Here is a 19,561-nt window from a genome sequence, read left to right on the forward strand (position 1 = left end):
CATTCAGACCTGCTGCTCCTTAGCTCTTTGTATATTCTCTACTGTGCCTTCTATTTCCCTGCAACCTAAAAACCACTTGAAGATATCAGAGGAGAAGGATGTACTAAGGGGAGATATAACATCAGATATTGCATTCTTGGCTTAATTTTTGCTCCACTTGATTAGAAAAGACATACAGCAGAAAAATGGACATGCTAAATGTAAAGATATTGAACAATAAATACCCTCTGTTTTACATTAGAGAATAATGCAATTAAAAGTTATCTATAAACAGAATTATGTTTTTTGCTGTTTGTTTTGTTTTGTTTTTCCCTTACTTGCAGTTTTTCTCCTACCTCTGTAAACTTCCTCTCTAGACATAATCACAGAAAAGCACATGTAATCATAGGTAGAACAAAGATGCACAGTTTACTAACAGTATGTGTTTATAGGATATAGAAGAAAAGAATAGTCACTGAATGGACCCTCCACATAAGCCTCCAGATCCTTCCAACTTCCCCAGCAGTGGTGGCATGTGTGATGTTAGATATTCTGTGGACAACTCTCCCTGAACATTGGTAGCTGCATTACTTGAGCTGCCAACTAGGTTTTTACATTTTTAGCTGCTTAGTTGTAAGAGTTAAGAGCTTGGCTTGCCAAAGATGGTACAGAAAGGAGGAGTGCTGCAGAAGGAGAAGGACATCCCTGTTAAAAGCTGTACATTTAATTTCTCATGCAGGGTTGTTTTTGCTCATTTTCCTGTTCTTCAGCACTTAATGATTTTTCTGTCATCAATGGAGTTTTAATTGAGTGGGATTAGGGGTGGATTAAAGGATCTCATCAGAGCTCACACTCCTGCTATACACTTCCTGTTGAGTCCTCTCAACAGAAGAGCTTTTGACATTAGAAAGGTGAAAAATACTTAAGACAGAGACACAGTGAGGTAGAACTCAACTGAAATGTAACCAAGGAGTTACAAGTGTAAAGGCAAGCATGTAATAAAATCTTAGAGATCAGAGAAGGACGTGGTTTATGTCACTTTACCCGTTCCTGGATTTCACCTGGCTGAATACAAGATGGGTTTAAACTTTAGCAGACACAAAGACATCAGCTCAGCCCCTTCCTCCACTGGTTATGGATTTTTTAATGAGACACTTTCCAGCATATAGCTGAATCAATATTCAAAATGTAAAATTCTCAACACTAAAAGCCAATGGATTTACATTTTATTCTGTATTTACATTGGATTTAGAATCAAAACTACAGTAGGAGTATAAACCCTTTCTTTCTCCTTATATGCCAAGGAGAAGCAGGTTATCGCAATTATGCATTTATTTGGGTTAGTTACCTTTTTACTTTTTTCTTGAAAATACTTTATCTTGTCTAACCAGGAGAAAAGGGAGAGGGAATAGAGTCTCTGGAAATGAATCTGTTGAGTACTTAGGCAGACACGGGAGAAAATCCTGACCCAGCAAAGAAAATACTTCCAGTTATTTCAGAGGGCAGTTTCATGTGTTGCTTCGCATAGAGAGCAAAAGCTTAGTTCTGCTCTTCACCTACTGCTTTAATCATCAGGAGTTACACACGCAAATCCACAGCGGGATTGTAACTAGAACATTTAAGACTAATTAACAGCTCTGGGAACAACGACCAAATCTCATCACAAACAATTCTATATCTTTTAGACACTAGGAAATCTTCTCCAGTAACAAAAATTTCCTCTCAGATATACGCAGCAGGTCTCAACTGTGATATGCTACTGATATTAATGGGATACATGTATCGAATATATATATACCCATATGCAAGTTAAAATTTACCATGAGGCTCTGTGAGGATAATATTAATGGTTTTATCTTCCACATCTGTACTTGAAAGAAGTGGTAACATTTTTCTCTCTTGAAGGGTGTTTTAGATACAGTTCTAGATATATCTCAGTTAAATCCTTGAAAGTTACACCTATCCAAAGGGGTCCAAAGTGCTCTAGGCTAAAAATACATTTAGGATTTTTGTAAAATGTGTGATCTGTAAGTCTCACATTATCTATGACTTGGTTGAGCCTTCTCTTCCCCCTCCAGGTTGTCCCAGCTCCCCATGAGCTTGCCTAACTAAAGGTGATTGAACACATTGATACTTTGGTGGGGTGTTTTTTTTGTCATTATTTATGCATTTATTGAGTGCATTCTCTGCAAGTTTGCTGATGATACCAAGCTGTGTGGTGTGGTTGACACCCTAGAGGGAAGGGATGGCATCCTTGACAGGGTGACCTTGACAGAGGGACCTTGACAGGCTGGAGAGGTGGGCCAATGCCAAGCTCATTAATTTCAACAAGGCCAAGTGCAAGGTTTTGCACCTGGGTCGGCACAACCCCAGGCACAAATACAGGCTGGGGGGAGAATGGCTGGAGAGCAGTCCTGAGGAGAAGGACTTGGGGGTTGTAGTAGATGAGAAGCTCAACAGGAGCTGCCAGTGTGTGCTGGAGCCCAGAGAGCAACTGCATCCTGGGCTGCATCAAAAGAAGTGTGGCCAGCAGGGCCAGGGAGGTGATTCTGCCCCTCTACTCTGCTCTGGTGAGGCCACACCTGGAATACTGTACAGCTCTGGAGCCCTCAACACAGGAAAGACATGTAGCTGTTGGAGAGGGTCCAGAGAAGGGCCGCCAAGATGATCAAAGGGCTGGAGCACCTCTGCTATGAAGACAGGCTGAGGGAGTTAGGGCTATTCAGCCTGGAGAAGAGAAGGCTCCAGGGAGACCTTATAAGCAGCTTTCCTGGGGGGTTGGACTAGATGATCTTTTGAGGTCCCTTCCAACCCCTATGATTCTATGATTCTATGATTCTATGATTCTATGATTCCTGTACCTGAAGGGGGCCTACAGGAGAGCTGGGGAGGGGCTTTTCACCAGAGATGGTAGTGATAGGACAAGGGGTAATGGTTTTAAACTGAAACAAGTTAGATTTAGGTTAGACATCAGGAAGAAATTCTTCACTGTGAGGGAAGGTGATGGAATAGGTTGTCCAGGGAGGTTGGGGGAGCCCCATCCCTGGAGGTGTTTAAGGCCAGGTTAGATGAGGCTTGTGTAGCCTGGTCTAGTGTGAGGTGTCCCTGGTCATAGCAGGGAGGTTGGAACCTGATGATCTTTAAGGTTACTTCCATTCTTAACCATTCTATGATTCTATGATTCTATTTGTTTATTTTTTATCATCTATTTAAAATGAGTTACCAAAGGACTGGGACATATTCTTTTCCAGATGAAAACCTGTTTGCAGTAGGTGAGAAGATACACTTCATCTTTACAGAACCATTTTTACTCATGCTGCTATTCACATTGTGAATTTGTTTGCTGCTGAACATACTTAATAATGTGAATCTAGCGCCTGAATGCCTGTGACTCCTTACCAGTCAGCACATCTGCAGGGAATATCTGGCATTTCTTGACAACCAGTAGCCTGAATAGCTCCACTATCTATGAATAACATTCAACCTTGTAGGGTTACCAGGTGTCTGCAAATTTGCAGCCAGGCTTCCAAGAGACCAAATGTATTTGCCCTGCCCAGCTGCTTTAAGTATACAATATAAAATAAATCCAACAAGTCTGCAAAGCATCAGAGTTACCTTATAATAGTACCAGACTTAACTTCACCACACAAAGGAAGATACTGCTCTTTGGGAAATCCCAGACAAAGGTTGGTAAACCCCTTTACTTAGGAGACTGGATTTCAGATGGATGCTTAAGGTTTGTCAAATACTGCTGTGAAAATTCAAACTCATTGTTAATAGTTCACATTAAAACATACGTCAGACATAAAACAGAGTTCCAGGTCCCCATCTATTTGCAGCTGGAATGTTATGGAATCAATCAAGTAGTGCACAGCTGCAAGGAGGCTGGGATTCACTGTTGAAGGACAGGAGCCAATGGAGATGCAACAAATCACAGAGAGAAATTAAATTAAAATACAGCTAGAAAAGGAAAACTCAAATTTACAGCAACTTTATAAAATTTGTACAACTATGAAGAGTACATGCTCACTCAGGATTATCGTTCCCAGCATTCAGAAAAAAGATTAATGGAGAATACAGCTGCTAAAAATATAATCTCACATGTTACTTTGTATTTGCAAAACATGCCATATTACAGGTACCTGACTGTAATGCAATTCACAGTAATTTATTTTTTGAAAATACATGATTTTAAGGATGTGACTTTGAGCCCAAGGTGTTTAAAACCAAATAGCATTGTGTAAATGATGTTAAACTGTGAAAATTATTATTAGAATAACTCAAGAGTCAAATTCAGACACCTATTATATGCTGTTGAACTTCAGATATAATTGGGTCTGTCTCACATTGATGCTAAAAATAGGAATATTGTAAATGAAGTGGAAGAAAAATTATGGCACAGATTCCCATGAGTTAAAGCCTTCAGAGCATCAGTCTAGTGGTCAGACATAATCTAACATGGCCAATAGATTCTCCTGAAGTGCTCCTTGCCATTATAAAGCAATTACGGAAAACAGGCAGAAGAGGAGATGCTTTCAGAGTCTTCCACAAAAGCAGACAAATGAGAAAATTAAAACTCATGAGATACTTTGAAGTTCTCTAAAGCAAAGGAGAACAACTCCAAGAATGATTGAGAACTGTTAGTGTCTGTGCTGTCAGTCATTTGTTTTCGTTAAAAAAAAAAAAAGAGCTTTGAGGCTGACCAGGCCTTTAAGATGTTGGCAATGAGCTGTTATCAAGTTGAACCAGCTGCAGGTGAGAAATAAGACAAGGAAGAACATGTGTGTACACACAGATCTTATCTACTCCTTCACAAGATTTTTTTTCCTTTAACATTTTCAAATTATTAGTTGTATTGAAGTTTCATAGTTACAAATTCAGTCTTGGGCTCCTCATTAACTACTTTTGACACACACTAAATTTGCATTATTTTTTTCAGACAGTAAGAAGATATCTCAGGAAAGAACACATTGATTAATTGCATCTGCATTTGGTTATATTTATTTTCTTATTTAAATAATTGTTCATAATTTCTGGAAACTATATTTCTTAAATTAATAGTATAATTGATTCCTGTCCTGGGGTAACTATTTCAAGAATACTGGCCTTTTCTAGGTCTTTCACTATCTCAGTTAAAATGCTTCTAGTTCATTTGAGTTCATTCTAGTTCATTTGAGAGTTCAAGTTAAGCACGGAAAACTGCCACCATAAGAAGAGTGAATCTGACCACTGCAAGAGTAGAATAACAAGTCAGAATGCAGAAGAGCAGTTTTCATATCATCAGGTAGATGCAATATATTCATACAATTTCATAGTTTGCACAACTTTTTGAAATGCTGTAAGACACTAAGAATTAGTCAGAACTTTGAATAAATCAGATTATATGATTTAGATGTGTTGCAAAAAACCATTAGAAATCTATATATAAAGAGGCTTTGTGGATCAAGGCTTTGAAATAAGCTAGATTTGTAATAACAGGGTTTTAGGAAGCATCCAGTCTACACAAATATACAGTTAAAATATTTCAAGGCTGAAGTTTTCCATAATAACAGAAAAGAAGCATTTCCTCATTTCAATAATATTTAATTCTGTGCCTAAGGACACCACATTAACCAAAACTCTTCCTAGATGGAAAAAATATGACATGATGGCTTAATTCTCAGGCTTCTGAGAATTCTCAGGCTTCTGACAAAATTTACTTTTTCCAGAGAAATCACAAGATATATGCCATCTTTGTTAGGCACATTAATGAGTTTTTGGCACAGAGCTGGAGGTAATGCTGTTTCTGCTTACCAAATAGAATGTTTTCTGTATTCAGATCCTGTGAGACAACCAGGTCTTGACATGTAGCTCCTTTTTGTTCCTTTGTAAGGAGAATACTAGAATAGCAGGTCAACCTGCTTAGTCTAGTATAATCTTTTTGTTTGGATAACAGCTACAACTTCATTTGGGAAAATACAATGGGGAAGGAGCCATACGTGGTATAAAGTCATAGCCCAAATACACTTTTTTCTAACTTTGAAAAGCTTCCAGGGAATCCATTGGAATCCATGTTAATCTGAAGTAGAAAGTGTTACTGTAGTTACTAATACAATCATAGAATCATAGAATCATAAAATCATAGAATCCTAGGGGTTGGAAGGGACCTCGAAAGATCATCTAGTCCAACCCCCCCTGCCAGAGCAGGGTCACCTAGAGTACATCACATAGGAACGCATCCAGGTGGGTTTTGAATGTCTCCAGTGAAGGAGACTCCACAACCTCCCTGGGCAGCCTGTTCCAGTGCTCTGTCACTCTTACAGTAAAAAAATTTTTTCGGATATTCACCTTGAACCTCCTATGCTCCAATTTACACCCATTACCCCTTGTCCTATCACTGGTCATCACTGAGAAGAGCCTAACTCCATCTCCCTGACACTCACCCCTTACATATTTGTAAACTTTGATGAGGTCACCCCTCAGCCTCCTCTTCTCCAAGCTAAAGAGACCCAGCTCCCTCAACCTTTCCTCATAAGGGAGATGTTCCACTCCCTTAATCATCTTTGTAGCTCTGCGCTGGACTCTCTCAAGCAGTTCCCTGTCCTTCTTGAACTGAGGGGCCCAGAACTGGACACAATACTCCAGATGTGGCCTCACCAATGCAGAATAGAGGGGGAGGAGAACCTCTCTTGACCGACTAACCACACCCTTTCTAATGCACCCCAGGATGCCATTGGCCTTCTTGGCCACAAGGGCACATTGCTGGCTCATGGTCATCCTCCTGTCTACCAGGACCCCCAGGTCTCTTTCACCTACACTACTCTCCAGCAGGTCAGCCCCCAACCTATACTGGGACATCGTGTTGTTCTTCCCCAAATGCAAAACTCTACACTTGCCCTTGTCGAATTTCATCATGTTTCTCCCCGCCCAACTCTCCAGCCTGTCTAAGTCTCTCTGAATGGCAGCACAGCCTTCTGGTGTGTCAGCCACTCCTCCCAGCTTGGTGTCATCAGCAAACTTGCTGAGGGTACATTCTATACCCTCATCAAGGTCGTTGATGAAGATTTTGAACAACACCGGTCCCAGTACCGACCCCTGAGGGACTCCACTAGTCACACACCTCCAACCAGATTCTGCCCCATTGACTACAACTCTCTGACTCCTTCCCATCAACCAGTTCTTGATCCATCTCACTACCTGATCACCAAACCCATACCTGATCAACTTATCTACAAGGATGCTGTGGGAGACGGTGTCAAATGCCTTACTGAAATCAAGATAAACCACATCTACCGCTCTACCATCATCTATCCACCTAGTAATTTCCTCATAGAAGGCTATGAGGTTAGTCAAACATGATTTACCCTTGATAAAACCATGCTGACTGCTCTTGATGAGCCCCATGTCCTTGATATGCCTAGAGATAGAGACAAGAATAAGTTGTTCCATCACCTTTCCAGGGATGGAGGTGAGGCTGACTGGTCTATAGTTACCCGGGTCCTCCTTCTTGCCCTTCTTGTAGACTGGAGTGACATTTGCTATCCTCCAGTCCTCAGGCACCTCTCCTGTTACCCATGACTTACCGAAGATGATGGAGAGTGGACTAGCAATGACCTCCGCCAGCTCCCTCAGCACCCTTGGATGCATTCCATCCGGACCCATCGATTTATGGATGTCCAGATTATGCAACTGATCCCTAACCCAATCCTCATCTACTATGTCCTCACCTATCTTGACTACTTCTGGGGCTATATGAATCTGGGGCTCATGGGGAAATCCTGCAGGAGTAAAGACAGAGGCAAAGAAGGCGTTCAGCACCTCTGCCTTCTTTATATCCTCTGTCACCAGGGCTCCCACCTCATTCCTCAGTGGGCCAATATTGCCTCTAGTGTTAGTTTTGTTAGCTATGTATTTGAAAAAGCTCTTTCTATTATCCTTAACCTGACTTGCAAGGTTAAGTTCCAAGGAGACCTTAGCCTTCCTAATTGCCTCCCTACATTCTCTGACAGCATTCCTATATTCCTCCCAAGTGACCAGCCCCTCCTTCCACGATCTGTAGATTTTCCTTTTCCACTTAAGTTTGCCCAGTAGTTCCTTTTTTAACCATGCTGGTCTCCTAGCTCCCTTACTAGATTTCCTAACCCTTGGGATGCTCTGATCCTGCGCTTGCAAGAAGTGGTCCTTGAATGTTGACCAGCTATCATGAGCCCCTTTATCTTCCAGCACCCTGTCCCATGGGATTTCCCTTAACAGTTGATTGAGGAGGCCAAAGTTTGCCCTGTGGAAGTCCAGGGTTCTAGTCCTACTGGGTATTCTGTTCCTTCCACACAGGATCCTGAACTCCACCATCTCGTGATCACTGCAGCCAAGGCTGCCACTGACCACCACTGCTTCAACAAGGCCCTCCTTGTTGGTTAGTACAAGATCCAGCAGCGCTCCTCTTCTAGTTGGCTTGTCCACCATTTGCATTAAGAAGTTATCATCAATGCACTGGAGGAACCTCCTAGACTGTGAAAGGCTGGCTGTGTGAGTCTTCCAGCAGATATCGGGGTAGTTAAAATCTCCCATGAGGACTAGGGACTGCAGTTGTGAGGCTACTGTCAGCTGCCTGTAGAAAGCCTCATCAACCTCCTTGCCTTGGTCAGGAGGTCTGTAGTACACCCCCACAACTGTATCACCCACACCAGCCTGCCCCTTAATTCTTACCCACAGACTTTCAACTTGCCCCTCATCAGTCCCTGCACAAAACTCAATACATTCTAGTTGCTCTCTCACATAAAGAGCAACTCCACCACCTCGCTTCCCTGTCCTATCTTTCCTAAAAAGTACATAACCATCCATGGCCACATTCCAGTCATGTGACCTGTCCCACCATGTCTCTGTTATTGCTACCAGATCATAACCCTTAGCCCGCACACAGACCTCTAACTCTTCCTGCTTATTCCCCATGCTGCGTGCATTAGCATACAGGCATTTCAGGAAACAAACAGAGCCCACTGGTGGGACTAAATCTTCCTTAGACCATCTGCCTTCAGGCCCTGGTACGTTCCTCTTGTGCTTGTCCCTAACAAACCCAGTTTTCTCCCCTTCCCCCTTCACATCTAGTTTAAAGCTCCCTCAATGAGCCCTGCTAAGTCCTGCCCCAAAAGCCTCTTCCCCCTCTGGAACTATAGTTACTAATACAATAGTTACTAAATATAATTCTCACTATAAAAAGTGCACATTCTGGGATCCTTTAAGTTGAAAAGATAAAAGATCTTTAATTACATTTGCCATGATAATATATGATTGGGTTCCTTTTGCATAGTTCCACTGTAGGCAGTGTATACGCTTAACAGTTTGAATGTTCAACAATTCAGCATTGGCCTGGAGTTCTTGCTCCATCTCCTTTTATTTAAAGGTTGGCAGTAATTTTTTATGTCAAGGTCATGATTGATGTGGGTTAACTTTCACTAAAAATCTTTTGAAACATTTTGAGTAATGTTAAAAATTATGACATGTGATACATCAAAATATTTTTCTAGGCTTCCTGCATAAGTAAATCAACACTAGGGAAATGTTGAAGGCATGCAAAGTATTTTGTAAACAAGTTTCAAACTGCATGTTGCAGATTTATATGCTTCATAGCTTATGCTGTGATGCATGTTGCATTTTATTAAAATACACTGTGGGTGGGGAATAGATGGTGATCTACTACATTTGTGTCTTTGCTCATGTCAATTTGAAATGGAGATCAATTCACTAAGAAATGTATCCAAGCATGGATTATGTAGCCTGTCTGTCAAGTGTCAGTTTCCTGGGGAAATACTAATAGCAAATCCTCAATCTTAGGCCAAATGTCAAAGCTGTAACGTCCAGCACTCTTGAGCGTGGAACATGGGATTACAAAAACATCTGCCATTGACAGGCAAATGTTAAAGCCACTGATTTTCAGCAGTCAAGATCTGAATAGCACAGAAAATCCCTCCAAGACATAATTCCTAAAGAAACAAGATGAACAGGTGAAGCAGTAACGTATTTTCCTAAGAGAAAAAGAAAGAGGGATGTCTGCTGTCACTCAGTAACATAGGTTAAAAAAAAAAAAAAAAGTGTAGACAGGTCACTGATAGGTGTTCAGTGTGGAGCTCTCCTCTTTCTTTCTTTCTTTTTCTTTCTCTTTCTTTCTTTCTTTTTCTTTCTCTTTCTTTCTTTCTTTCTTTCTTTCTTTCTTTCTTTCTTTCTTTCTTTCTTTCTTTCTTTCTTTCTTTCTTTCTTTCTTTCTTTCTTTCTTTCTTTCTTTCTTTCTTTCTTTCTCTCTCTCTCTCTCTCTCTTTCTCTCTCTCTTTCTCTCTCTCTTTCTTTGTCTGTCTGTCTGTCTTCTTTCTGTCTGTCTTTCTGTCTTTCTGTCTTTCTGTCTTTCTGTCTTTCTGTCTTTCTTTTTTCTTTCTTTTTTCTTTCTTTTTTCTTTCTTTTTTCTTTCTTTCTCAGTCGGCATCCTTCCAGATATAGCTGGAAAGAGCCTACATGTATATTTTGACATATATCAAGAGCACAGGTCCCTAAGCAAGATACTCACTTTATAGACTTGTGCATGCAGCCGGTACCACAAAGGCAAAGAAAACAGGGTCTTGTATTGAGTGAATTGAGAGTCTGAGAAGACCAAAACATGGCTGAGGAAAAGGTTCAGAGATGCTGTAAAACTATCACATATCAGTATCAGCAAACATTAGAACATCACACCAATACAATCTTTACTCCTTAATATTTTTCTTTCCACTTCAAAGCTGTGTTATGTACTATGTAATAATGAGGGATGAACTGTTCTCTGAAAGCATTTATCTTTCTCCTAAGATAATCACATTAGGCAACTAGTTTAGATGAGACATTGTATGATTTTATGCCATTAAACTTAGGTGAGTTGAGTCTCACACCTAAAACATATAGATAAATGCAAGTAGTCAAAAAGCATTTTAAGATACTTTCAAATGCTGAGTAGGAAGTAGCCATTTTGGGAGGATCTGCTTCAGTGTTCAAAATTTCCTAAGCGAACTGTGTCTTGGAAAGCTGGATGCCATTGGGAAGGTGACAGGAAATGACTGAGAGTGTTGGAAATGCTGTATTGAACATCATATATACTGTACTCTGCTAAGGTGCACAGCAAAGGAGCTAGACAATTAGCTGTTTCCAAGTATTTAATCTTCTTTGCAAAAACTGTGGAGTAACATCTACCATAACTGTCAAAATTCAAACTATGTCATTTCAGTATAATTTTTACATTTCTAAATATTCCTAATATATTTCCATTGTTGTCTTCAAACTAATCAAGCTGGCAATGACTTACCTACCTTTTAATGGTACAGTGACCAGAAATACAGAAACTTTTCTGTAATTCCATGTCTTAGGACACCAGTGAACACAGAAAAAGATATATTCATTCAACAAAGACTTGAATTGTTTCCTAAACTGAAAGAAGACCAACATACTCCTGGCAATTTATGAAACTTTTGTCCTACCAAGATAAAGCTGAGCATAAATCATGGAAAACTGTATTATTTAGCTTGTTGAAGCTATGTATAGGAGTATGAATAATACAATATGCACTTCTGTTACTTTTCTGGCAATCACATTGTTTTCTCTATTCCTACATTTCTTAGCAATAAAGGAAGGTTTCAAGCGTTTTGTTCTTAGTGCCTAAGCTAGAAATTATTTTTATGATCTGCTCCATTTGCATGCTGTCTCACATCTGACAGTCCACTATGAGCAATTGAGAAACTTCTTCTGCATAAATTACGGTAAGCCTTATGGCAATTATTGCTATCTTTACTGATCCATGCAAAACCATTTCTTCTCTCATTCCAGAAAGTGCAAAGCCTCTTCTTTTTAGAGAGTTGTTGACCATATTAAGGTTTTCAGCAATATAGCTGTGCAAGTAGATGTTAACCAGGCCCCTGAGAAGCCTGGTTAATTAGGAGTTTTGCTATATGGCAGAAGTGAATGAATTGTGGGTAAGATAGCACATGTAGATTTTTACCCAGAAAGGGCAATTTTACTTTCTATTAATTAGGGAATAAACTATAAATATAAGGTTATCTGTTATGCTGGCATGTAAGAAGGCCAAATCACAGCATTGTTTTGGTACTAGACATTTTTTAAAGACATCTGCAAGGTTGAGCTATTTAAATATTAATCATTTTAACAATGTTGATACAGAAGCGAAGTGAAACAGTAAGAAGGGGTTCAGGTATGGTTTAGGAAAATACAGATGTGAAGTAAATTAACTGCGGAGTGTAAATACATGTTTAAAAGACAGTATTTTTATTCTCCTTTCTGAAGATGGCATTGTTGGTTCCTGTTATTAATCTTATTCTGCTAAGTTAAAGGTTTTGTGACAGCAGGCTGCCAAGAGGTTTTGCTTTTTTGTGTGTTTCTGTCTTCTTAGGAATGAAAAAGCTAGCTTTGGTCATGTTTGACTTCTGCCGTGCACTTCTACAAAAAGGGAGGAATAATGTTTTTCTAACAATGTCTTCAGAGGCACAAAATGAATAAAGGAGCAGGTTGCCCTATCTTTATGAGACAGGTAGCAGGTTGTATCTTGATTTGTTGAAGGACTGTTCCCTCAGGATTGCTGTCATGGTCATAAGCCGTGTACTGGGTTGTAATTCAGTCAATTAAAAACAAGTAAATAATGTTTAAATGCTGCTTAAGACCATGCTCACTGTCTGCTCTGTACCTATATGGAGCAGGCCAGTAGAGTCTAAATACCCATATAGCCAGTATTCAGCCTGTGATAAATCCATGGGACAAAATCATCTTTAGATACCAAAGAGCTGACTCTGCAGGATGCTGGCTGCTATTCTGGAAATGTGTCTCAAAACTGTCCTCTTCCATTTCAGTAGCAGTTGATAGCATATCTATACAGTTTCTGTAAATACATCTTTTAGTGTCTTCTGGGTTCAAATGTACTGCATAACAGCTGTTACCTGAGCTCTCTTTTAAAGTCTGGACTCTCAGAAATGCCTCAGAATAGATCACTATCACACTGCTGCTAAGGCTCTTCAAGGATGACCCACAATCCAAAGTGAATGAACAGATAAGTAGTGACTGTGGACACTTTCTAGCCTGCTCCCCTGCAATCAGATGTCTGTTGAAATGGAGAGGGAATTGCAGGAATTGCGAGCTCAGAGCAGGGCTTTGTATTTTCGTCGATTAATTCTTCAGGACACCTCAGAAAGTGAACTGGTGTCATTTTTATGTTTTCATTTACGTGGTTAAGAAACTCTAGCTTTTTTCAGCCTGAATGATTGCAATGAAAGTAAGAAAATTCTGCAAAATTTTGATTAATTCATTCAACCTTTGTTGTATCCCTACCACAACTGAGTAAATTAAAGGATATCCCTTAAAATAAGTAACACTACTAACCAGTGCACGTAAACCACATTGGTGAGGTGTGCTTGCTTGAAGTAAGAGATGGAGGATCACCCTCATTTCTTTTGTTCATCAGCTAGAAGTGGTGAAACTTTATGCTTGTCATTCACCAAGGATTGATATAATTTACCTTGAAAACCTGCTTTTACACTTCTGGGTCAGGAATGTTATGAATGAAAAGAAACAATTGTAATTAGACTTCTGGAAATTGTTTTCAGTCCCTTTCAATTCCTATCTAACACAAAAAAAGAAGCAATAATCACATTTCTGTGACAAAAAAAAAAATTCACTTAGCAGTAATGTGTGAATTAGTATAGTATGTACCCAGTGAATATACTATGTATCCATGCAGTCAGACAGTATGGAACTAAATAAATTGGAAATTTATTTTCTTTGAGCTATATTTTAAAATTTTGAACCTGAAAAGCACATGGCCTGTTTTTCAAAGATGCTGAGCAACTTCAAATCAAAGTAGAACCTTGAAGTTCTAAGGGGTGCTTCGTTTTACAGTTTCACGTGTGAAGTATTACACACCTTTGCCAGGGATGCACAGAAGGAGCTGGTTGTATATTCTTTGTCATAAACTCTGGGGTACACAGCTAAAAGAAACTTTGTAAGAATGACTTTTTATTGATAACTGCTCTGAACTGAAATTAATGTGTCTTCTAACTGCAAACAAGAAACAATTTTTAAAAGATAATAGGACCTATTCAGTGAGTAGAAGATCTGTTTAATAAAGAGAATCTTATGAAAAGATATATAGAAGTCTTGAGTACTTGAAACTTATCTGTTATTTTAAAAGGATTTTAAAATTTTTTAAAGGATTTATAAAGGATTTTTTTAGACATATTTATAAAGGATAGAAAAAATAATTTAGTAAAATGCAAGATGATACAACTGAGTGTTACAGAATGAAGCTGTGCAGAAGAAAACTTAACCTGGACATGCACAACAAGTGTGTTGATGGTAAAATTCACTGAATTGTTGGAAAGTTTCCCCAGGAACATAATAAAAGTCCCATTATTGACTGTGTAGAAGAATGCTCAGTAATAATGTGTCCCTGACAAAGTCTAATTTAGGCAAATATGAGGGGTTTTTTAGTCTTATTTTGTTGGTTTTTTTTGAATGAAGAAATTATTAGTAAAAATCACTGATTTCTCTAAGTTACCACTGCACAAAAATGCTGATGATCTTAAGAACTAAACAAGGCGAGTACTGTATTTTTTTAACTAATCTATACTGCTTAGTTCACAGTTTGTGGCACTCTATCTTTATAAACAGATATTTGCCAGCAATCCAAATCTTCCAGTGCATTTCTTCAGCAAACTAAATTTGGCTTCTAAGAGGTCAAAGCCATTGAATAACAATGGAGATGAGATCTAACACTGAAAATACATTTTTAAAAGTATAATAATTAGGAATTTACTAATTCTTTCATAGGTGAAATAACTTGAATCCTTAAGTACAGCTACCAGTTTGTTATGCTGGCAACCTTCTGTTCCTCTGGGAGTTGGACAGATCTGGGAATCAAAGATCAAGACTAAAGCAGGACACACTCACTTTCTATTCAAGGCATTGAATATACTTTGAACCATATTTATTTTGGTTTGTGTGTTTGCTTTGCTGGGGAATTTGTTACTAGCCAAGGTCTTAAATCTCTCTGACACAAATGACAAGTTTTAAATAAATAATTGGCAGCTAACTCTGCAAGTACCATACAATATTCTACCTCTGCCTCTAGGAGCAAAACGAACGGAGCTGAAATGTAATTCCCAGCCCAAGCAGCTTGGCATGGGTTGTTTTCCCTCTTCTGATTTTGAAAAGATTAGAGAGCACAGAGGCAGTGCATGGTCAGAAAACATTGATGCTAAAAGTCCTCGCAGGTCCCCAAAGGACTGGTACAGTACTTTCTAGCATCAATTGTGTTATATATCATCATATGAAACACTTAACTAATCTTGAGAAGCATATTTTAAAAAGCCACAAGGTCCGAATAACGTATACTTTTCAAATATATCAATATCCCAAGTATCTCAACATTATTCTAGTGACAGCATCAAAATTTACTGACAGTTAAATGGACCCTAAACAGTCTGGGTTTTTTACTCGTTGGGGAACTGCTTAGCAACTGTAGAGATATTTCCTGGCCAGAACCTAATTCATCTTCTAAAGTGGATTTAAAAAATGCACTTAAAAGCTAAAAATACAATGTAAGGTAAAACTTGTGCTCAGATGTAAAATGAAAATCTCAATTTTTGATAATCTCTGAAATTCCAACAAGGTTTAACCAAACTCTTGGGACAAAACTGATGATGAAAATGGATTATTTTAGCAATAGGAATAATGCAGTAAAATACAGAGCTCTTCATCAATAAAAAAATTATGTCTGCAGTTATATGCAGCGTACCTAACAGATGATAAATAATAAACTTTAATTTATCCAGAATCTTCTCCAGAAATTTATCCTAACACTGTATGCAGCTGTTGCAATTTTGTTAAAACAAAAGTATTTGTGCAGTGGGAGCTACATCATTAATTAATGTGAGCTTCCACCTTCAGCTAGCAACAGAAATGCCAGTGTGATCAGTAGCAGGTGCCGGAATGTGATATATGTGATGCCATCATAGAATTTGGCAAGTGACACTTAGGAAATGGCATAATGGATTAATATACTTTAGCCTGGGCCTTCAGATACTGTGAACTGACCTTTCCTGCACAAAGTGTGGAGGGTGAGACCTGCAGAGATGATTGACAACTGCCAGGGCTGTCAGTGGGGAGATGCCTCAAGTCAGCACATCCCTCACATGGCTGACCGAAGCACATGAATGGGAGACCCTGGGATTAGCTTAGTGTGTCCCCCGAGGCAGGCAGAGGGGCACCCTGGCTCCCCAACAAAGGATTTATAATTCAGATTTCTCTGTGTTAGGAAAGGTCTCCTACTTCCTTCTCCTTAGACTTTATTAACATCTTCTGGTCGGTCTACACTCCCGTTAGGTTTTCGCCAGTAGTTGTTGGAGAAAGACTGGCACGTCTGAAGTAGTTTCTGCCCAGGTCCATTTTACACTGTAGTCCCAGGTTTGTTGCATGCAAATGTACCTCCTTTTTGGGCACCAGAAATTGATAGAAAACACGTATCTTTTTATTCACAGCAACAACTAGTGTGACCTGGACATCTTTCACTGCCAGCAAGAATGAACCTTGCAGCCTGCTTACTAACACATTCCCTTGGTACAATGTCAGTGAAAATCTCTACTTATGATGCATTAATTTCCTGAAAAGAAATGTTAAAGACATTTAAACGAATGGTTTTGCATTTTGTTGCAGCATCTGCACATTTATATTTAGTGATCTTCTACAGGTGGTATTTTGATTATTTTTTGTTTAACACCAAACCTAATGGAAGTCCCATTTTTGTTATCATAAGCGCATAGAGGATTTTCTCCGCTAGTCTGTGAGGAGAGCTCCACTAATCTATGAGGTCTAAGCAGGAAAGCCTGCTTGAATTTTTTGTGTACCAGAATGTCATTTTCTAACACAAAGTGTAAGATTTGATACTACTTCTCAATCTTTCCCATAAATTCTATCCTTGTGCACAGAGAAGACAACAACCCACAACAATGTATAAAAGCAGAAGTAATGTAAGAAGCAGAAGTTTTTCTCTTCCACACATCATGTTCATTGTAGTGCAAGAAGTTCAGGATGGACACCCTAAAATATTAAAAAAACATAAGACAAATCCCAAACACTATGAAATAGATAAGAAGTAAGGTACCTATATGTGTAATCAGAAATACACACACCCACATTTAAAATTCTAGAAAAATACACATTTTTCATTCACGTTTAATTTTTAATAAAGTTATTGTTATTATTTTTGCCTTATACTTGTAAATATATTTATATGTATAAGATTCTTCATATTTGTCTTTCAATTTTTAAATCTTTAGGCCACAGTTCTATTACTACTCTATATAAGATTTGTAGACCAAAAAACACACTGAAGGGAACCATCAATAAATAGTTCACCATTTGTTAATGCTCTATTGTTTGATAGCTACAGAGCTATGGAGGAAAGATTATTCTATGTGGAAGCAACTTGATGTTTATAGATTTTCAAGCTTTGGAGAGTTTAAGGCAGTTTCTTCCCCCATGTACAAAAAAATCAGACAGAAAATGTTAGAAAACAAAACCCAAAACTCAAAAATACCTACTTTGTTAGTGTCTTGTCCAGTTCTGGCTGGTACTATATTAGTATGAAAAAATACCCATTTCCTAAAGAGAAAACCCATTACTATTTGTGAAATGCTTAGGTATTGTGATGAGCAGGATCCTGTTAGTACTTAGACAGATGTATCTGCAACATCTGGCAGTAGATTTCACAGCCCAGTCAGAGGTCTGGCCTTGATGACTCTGTTTAATTATCTCTTGGCTAAGGAATGTATGTCTTTCCCCCTTATCTCTCATAATCCTACTGAGATCCCGTCTGGGTTGGGTAAGTGAAAACTTAGCCCAGGGAGTTGATGAGATGAGGTAAATCTCAAGCTGCCATACTCATGAATACTCAAAGTTTTAGCACATTTTTACAAGCTTTGGCAGAAGGACATCATTAATGTTTCAGAAGTTCTCCTGATCTCTCTTTATTGCTCTTTGGCCAGTGTCCCTGTAGTTTTCCAGTGTAGAATCTTTTTATTACTGGAAGGAAGACAATACCTCTTGCTGATAGGGCACTTTTTTCTTCTTTAATGAGTTGCAAAATAAAGCAGAATATAACGGTGTAGGTAGCCTTAAACTTGGACATCCAAGTAGTATAACAATCAATCCTAGTACTTCAGGTCTCTCGAGCATTATCTTTATCATATTTCTAAATGTTCTGCTTTACTAATAGAGCATTTGTTACTATTAACTGTAGATAGAATATTATATCTTAGCTAAATCTATCAAAGAGTAACATTTAGGTTCTGACACATGAGAGTCCTGAAGGAAGTTAATTACCATGACTCATTTCTTCCTAATTTCTGCTGGTTTGGTAATTCTCTCTACAATGTTATTTTTTAAAATCAAGAAAATATCTCTCAAGAAACTCTCACCTAATCTAACTAGTGCATTTGAGTCCACTGAGAAGCACCCAAACTATAGAAAATTGTTCCACAAAATACCATTGTATTAGATATAACATATTTTTAAACCGAAAGGGAAGTAAATTTTGGCACTTAAGGCACATATTTGATCTAAGTAATGTTTTATACAAAGAGTTTTCTAGCATGGGCATGTTTTTCCTCTGTTATTTTCCCTATGATTTATTGCAGTTTCCATGAGCACCTGGTATTGATTTCTAGCCTTACAAAATTTTGAAGGTAAAATCTTTTGCTGAATTTTTGTTTGAAGATATGAACATTTAAATTAACCATTACTTTTGGCATATGGCAAACGGCACCTTGCATTTTCATGGCAAATGACCTGATCCAACATGACTGGCTTGACCTTTGTTCCAAGGACACTGGCTTGATGAATTTTTTTAATACAATATTGATAGTGCAAAATAACAATCTTTGCTTGAATGCATTGTTTGCGTGAAGCAGTCAAGGACAGAAATTTGAAAAATTAGGGAAAGTCCTTCTGTAAAATATATTGTCTTTTAAAGAATCAGGCTAAAATTGCATAGCTGGAGAAAAGACAGTGTGCTTTTGGCTAACTGAAGCAAGATGGAATCGTTTCTGATCAGGGCACCATTTATTCCTGAACACACAGAGGGTTTCTCTAAAGGAAAATAAAGTCCAGTCTATTCCTCTTCAAGACTTGATAATTTCTTTGCTACTGAGGACCAGATGTCCTAAATACTAGGTTGGAAGATAATTAATTTTACAGTTACTGACTGAATCTGAATTCTGTAGATGTTTGAGACCAGCCATGCTACCCTTGCCATTCAGAGTTCTTTCCTGGTTTTCCATGGTTCATTAGCAGATTTACCCACAAGTGAATCCTAGTGAGAGATCAGTAAGGAGTGGAGGGCTACATTCTGGATCAAAACTCAGTCATTTTACAACCTTTTACTCCTGCCAGCAGTTTTAAAATTTGCAGTGTTATCAAAAGCTAATGAGTGTATAATTCAGGAGATAAAAACAGGATTCTATTTAGACAAAAAAGGCCTAATTTTAACTTGTTAAGGTCTGCTGTCTATGGTTTCATGCTGTACATGTGG

Source organism: Apus apus, chromosome 4 (assembly GCF_020740795.1).
Source record: "Apus apus isolate bApuApu2 chromosome 4, bApuApu2.pri.cur, whole genome shotgun sequence".
Lineage (NCBI taxonomy): Eukaryota > Metazoa > Chordata > Aves > Apodiformes > Apodidae > Apus > Apus apus.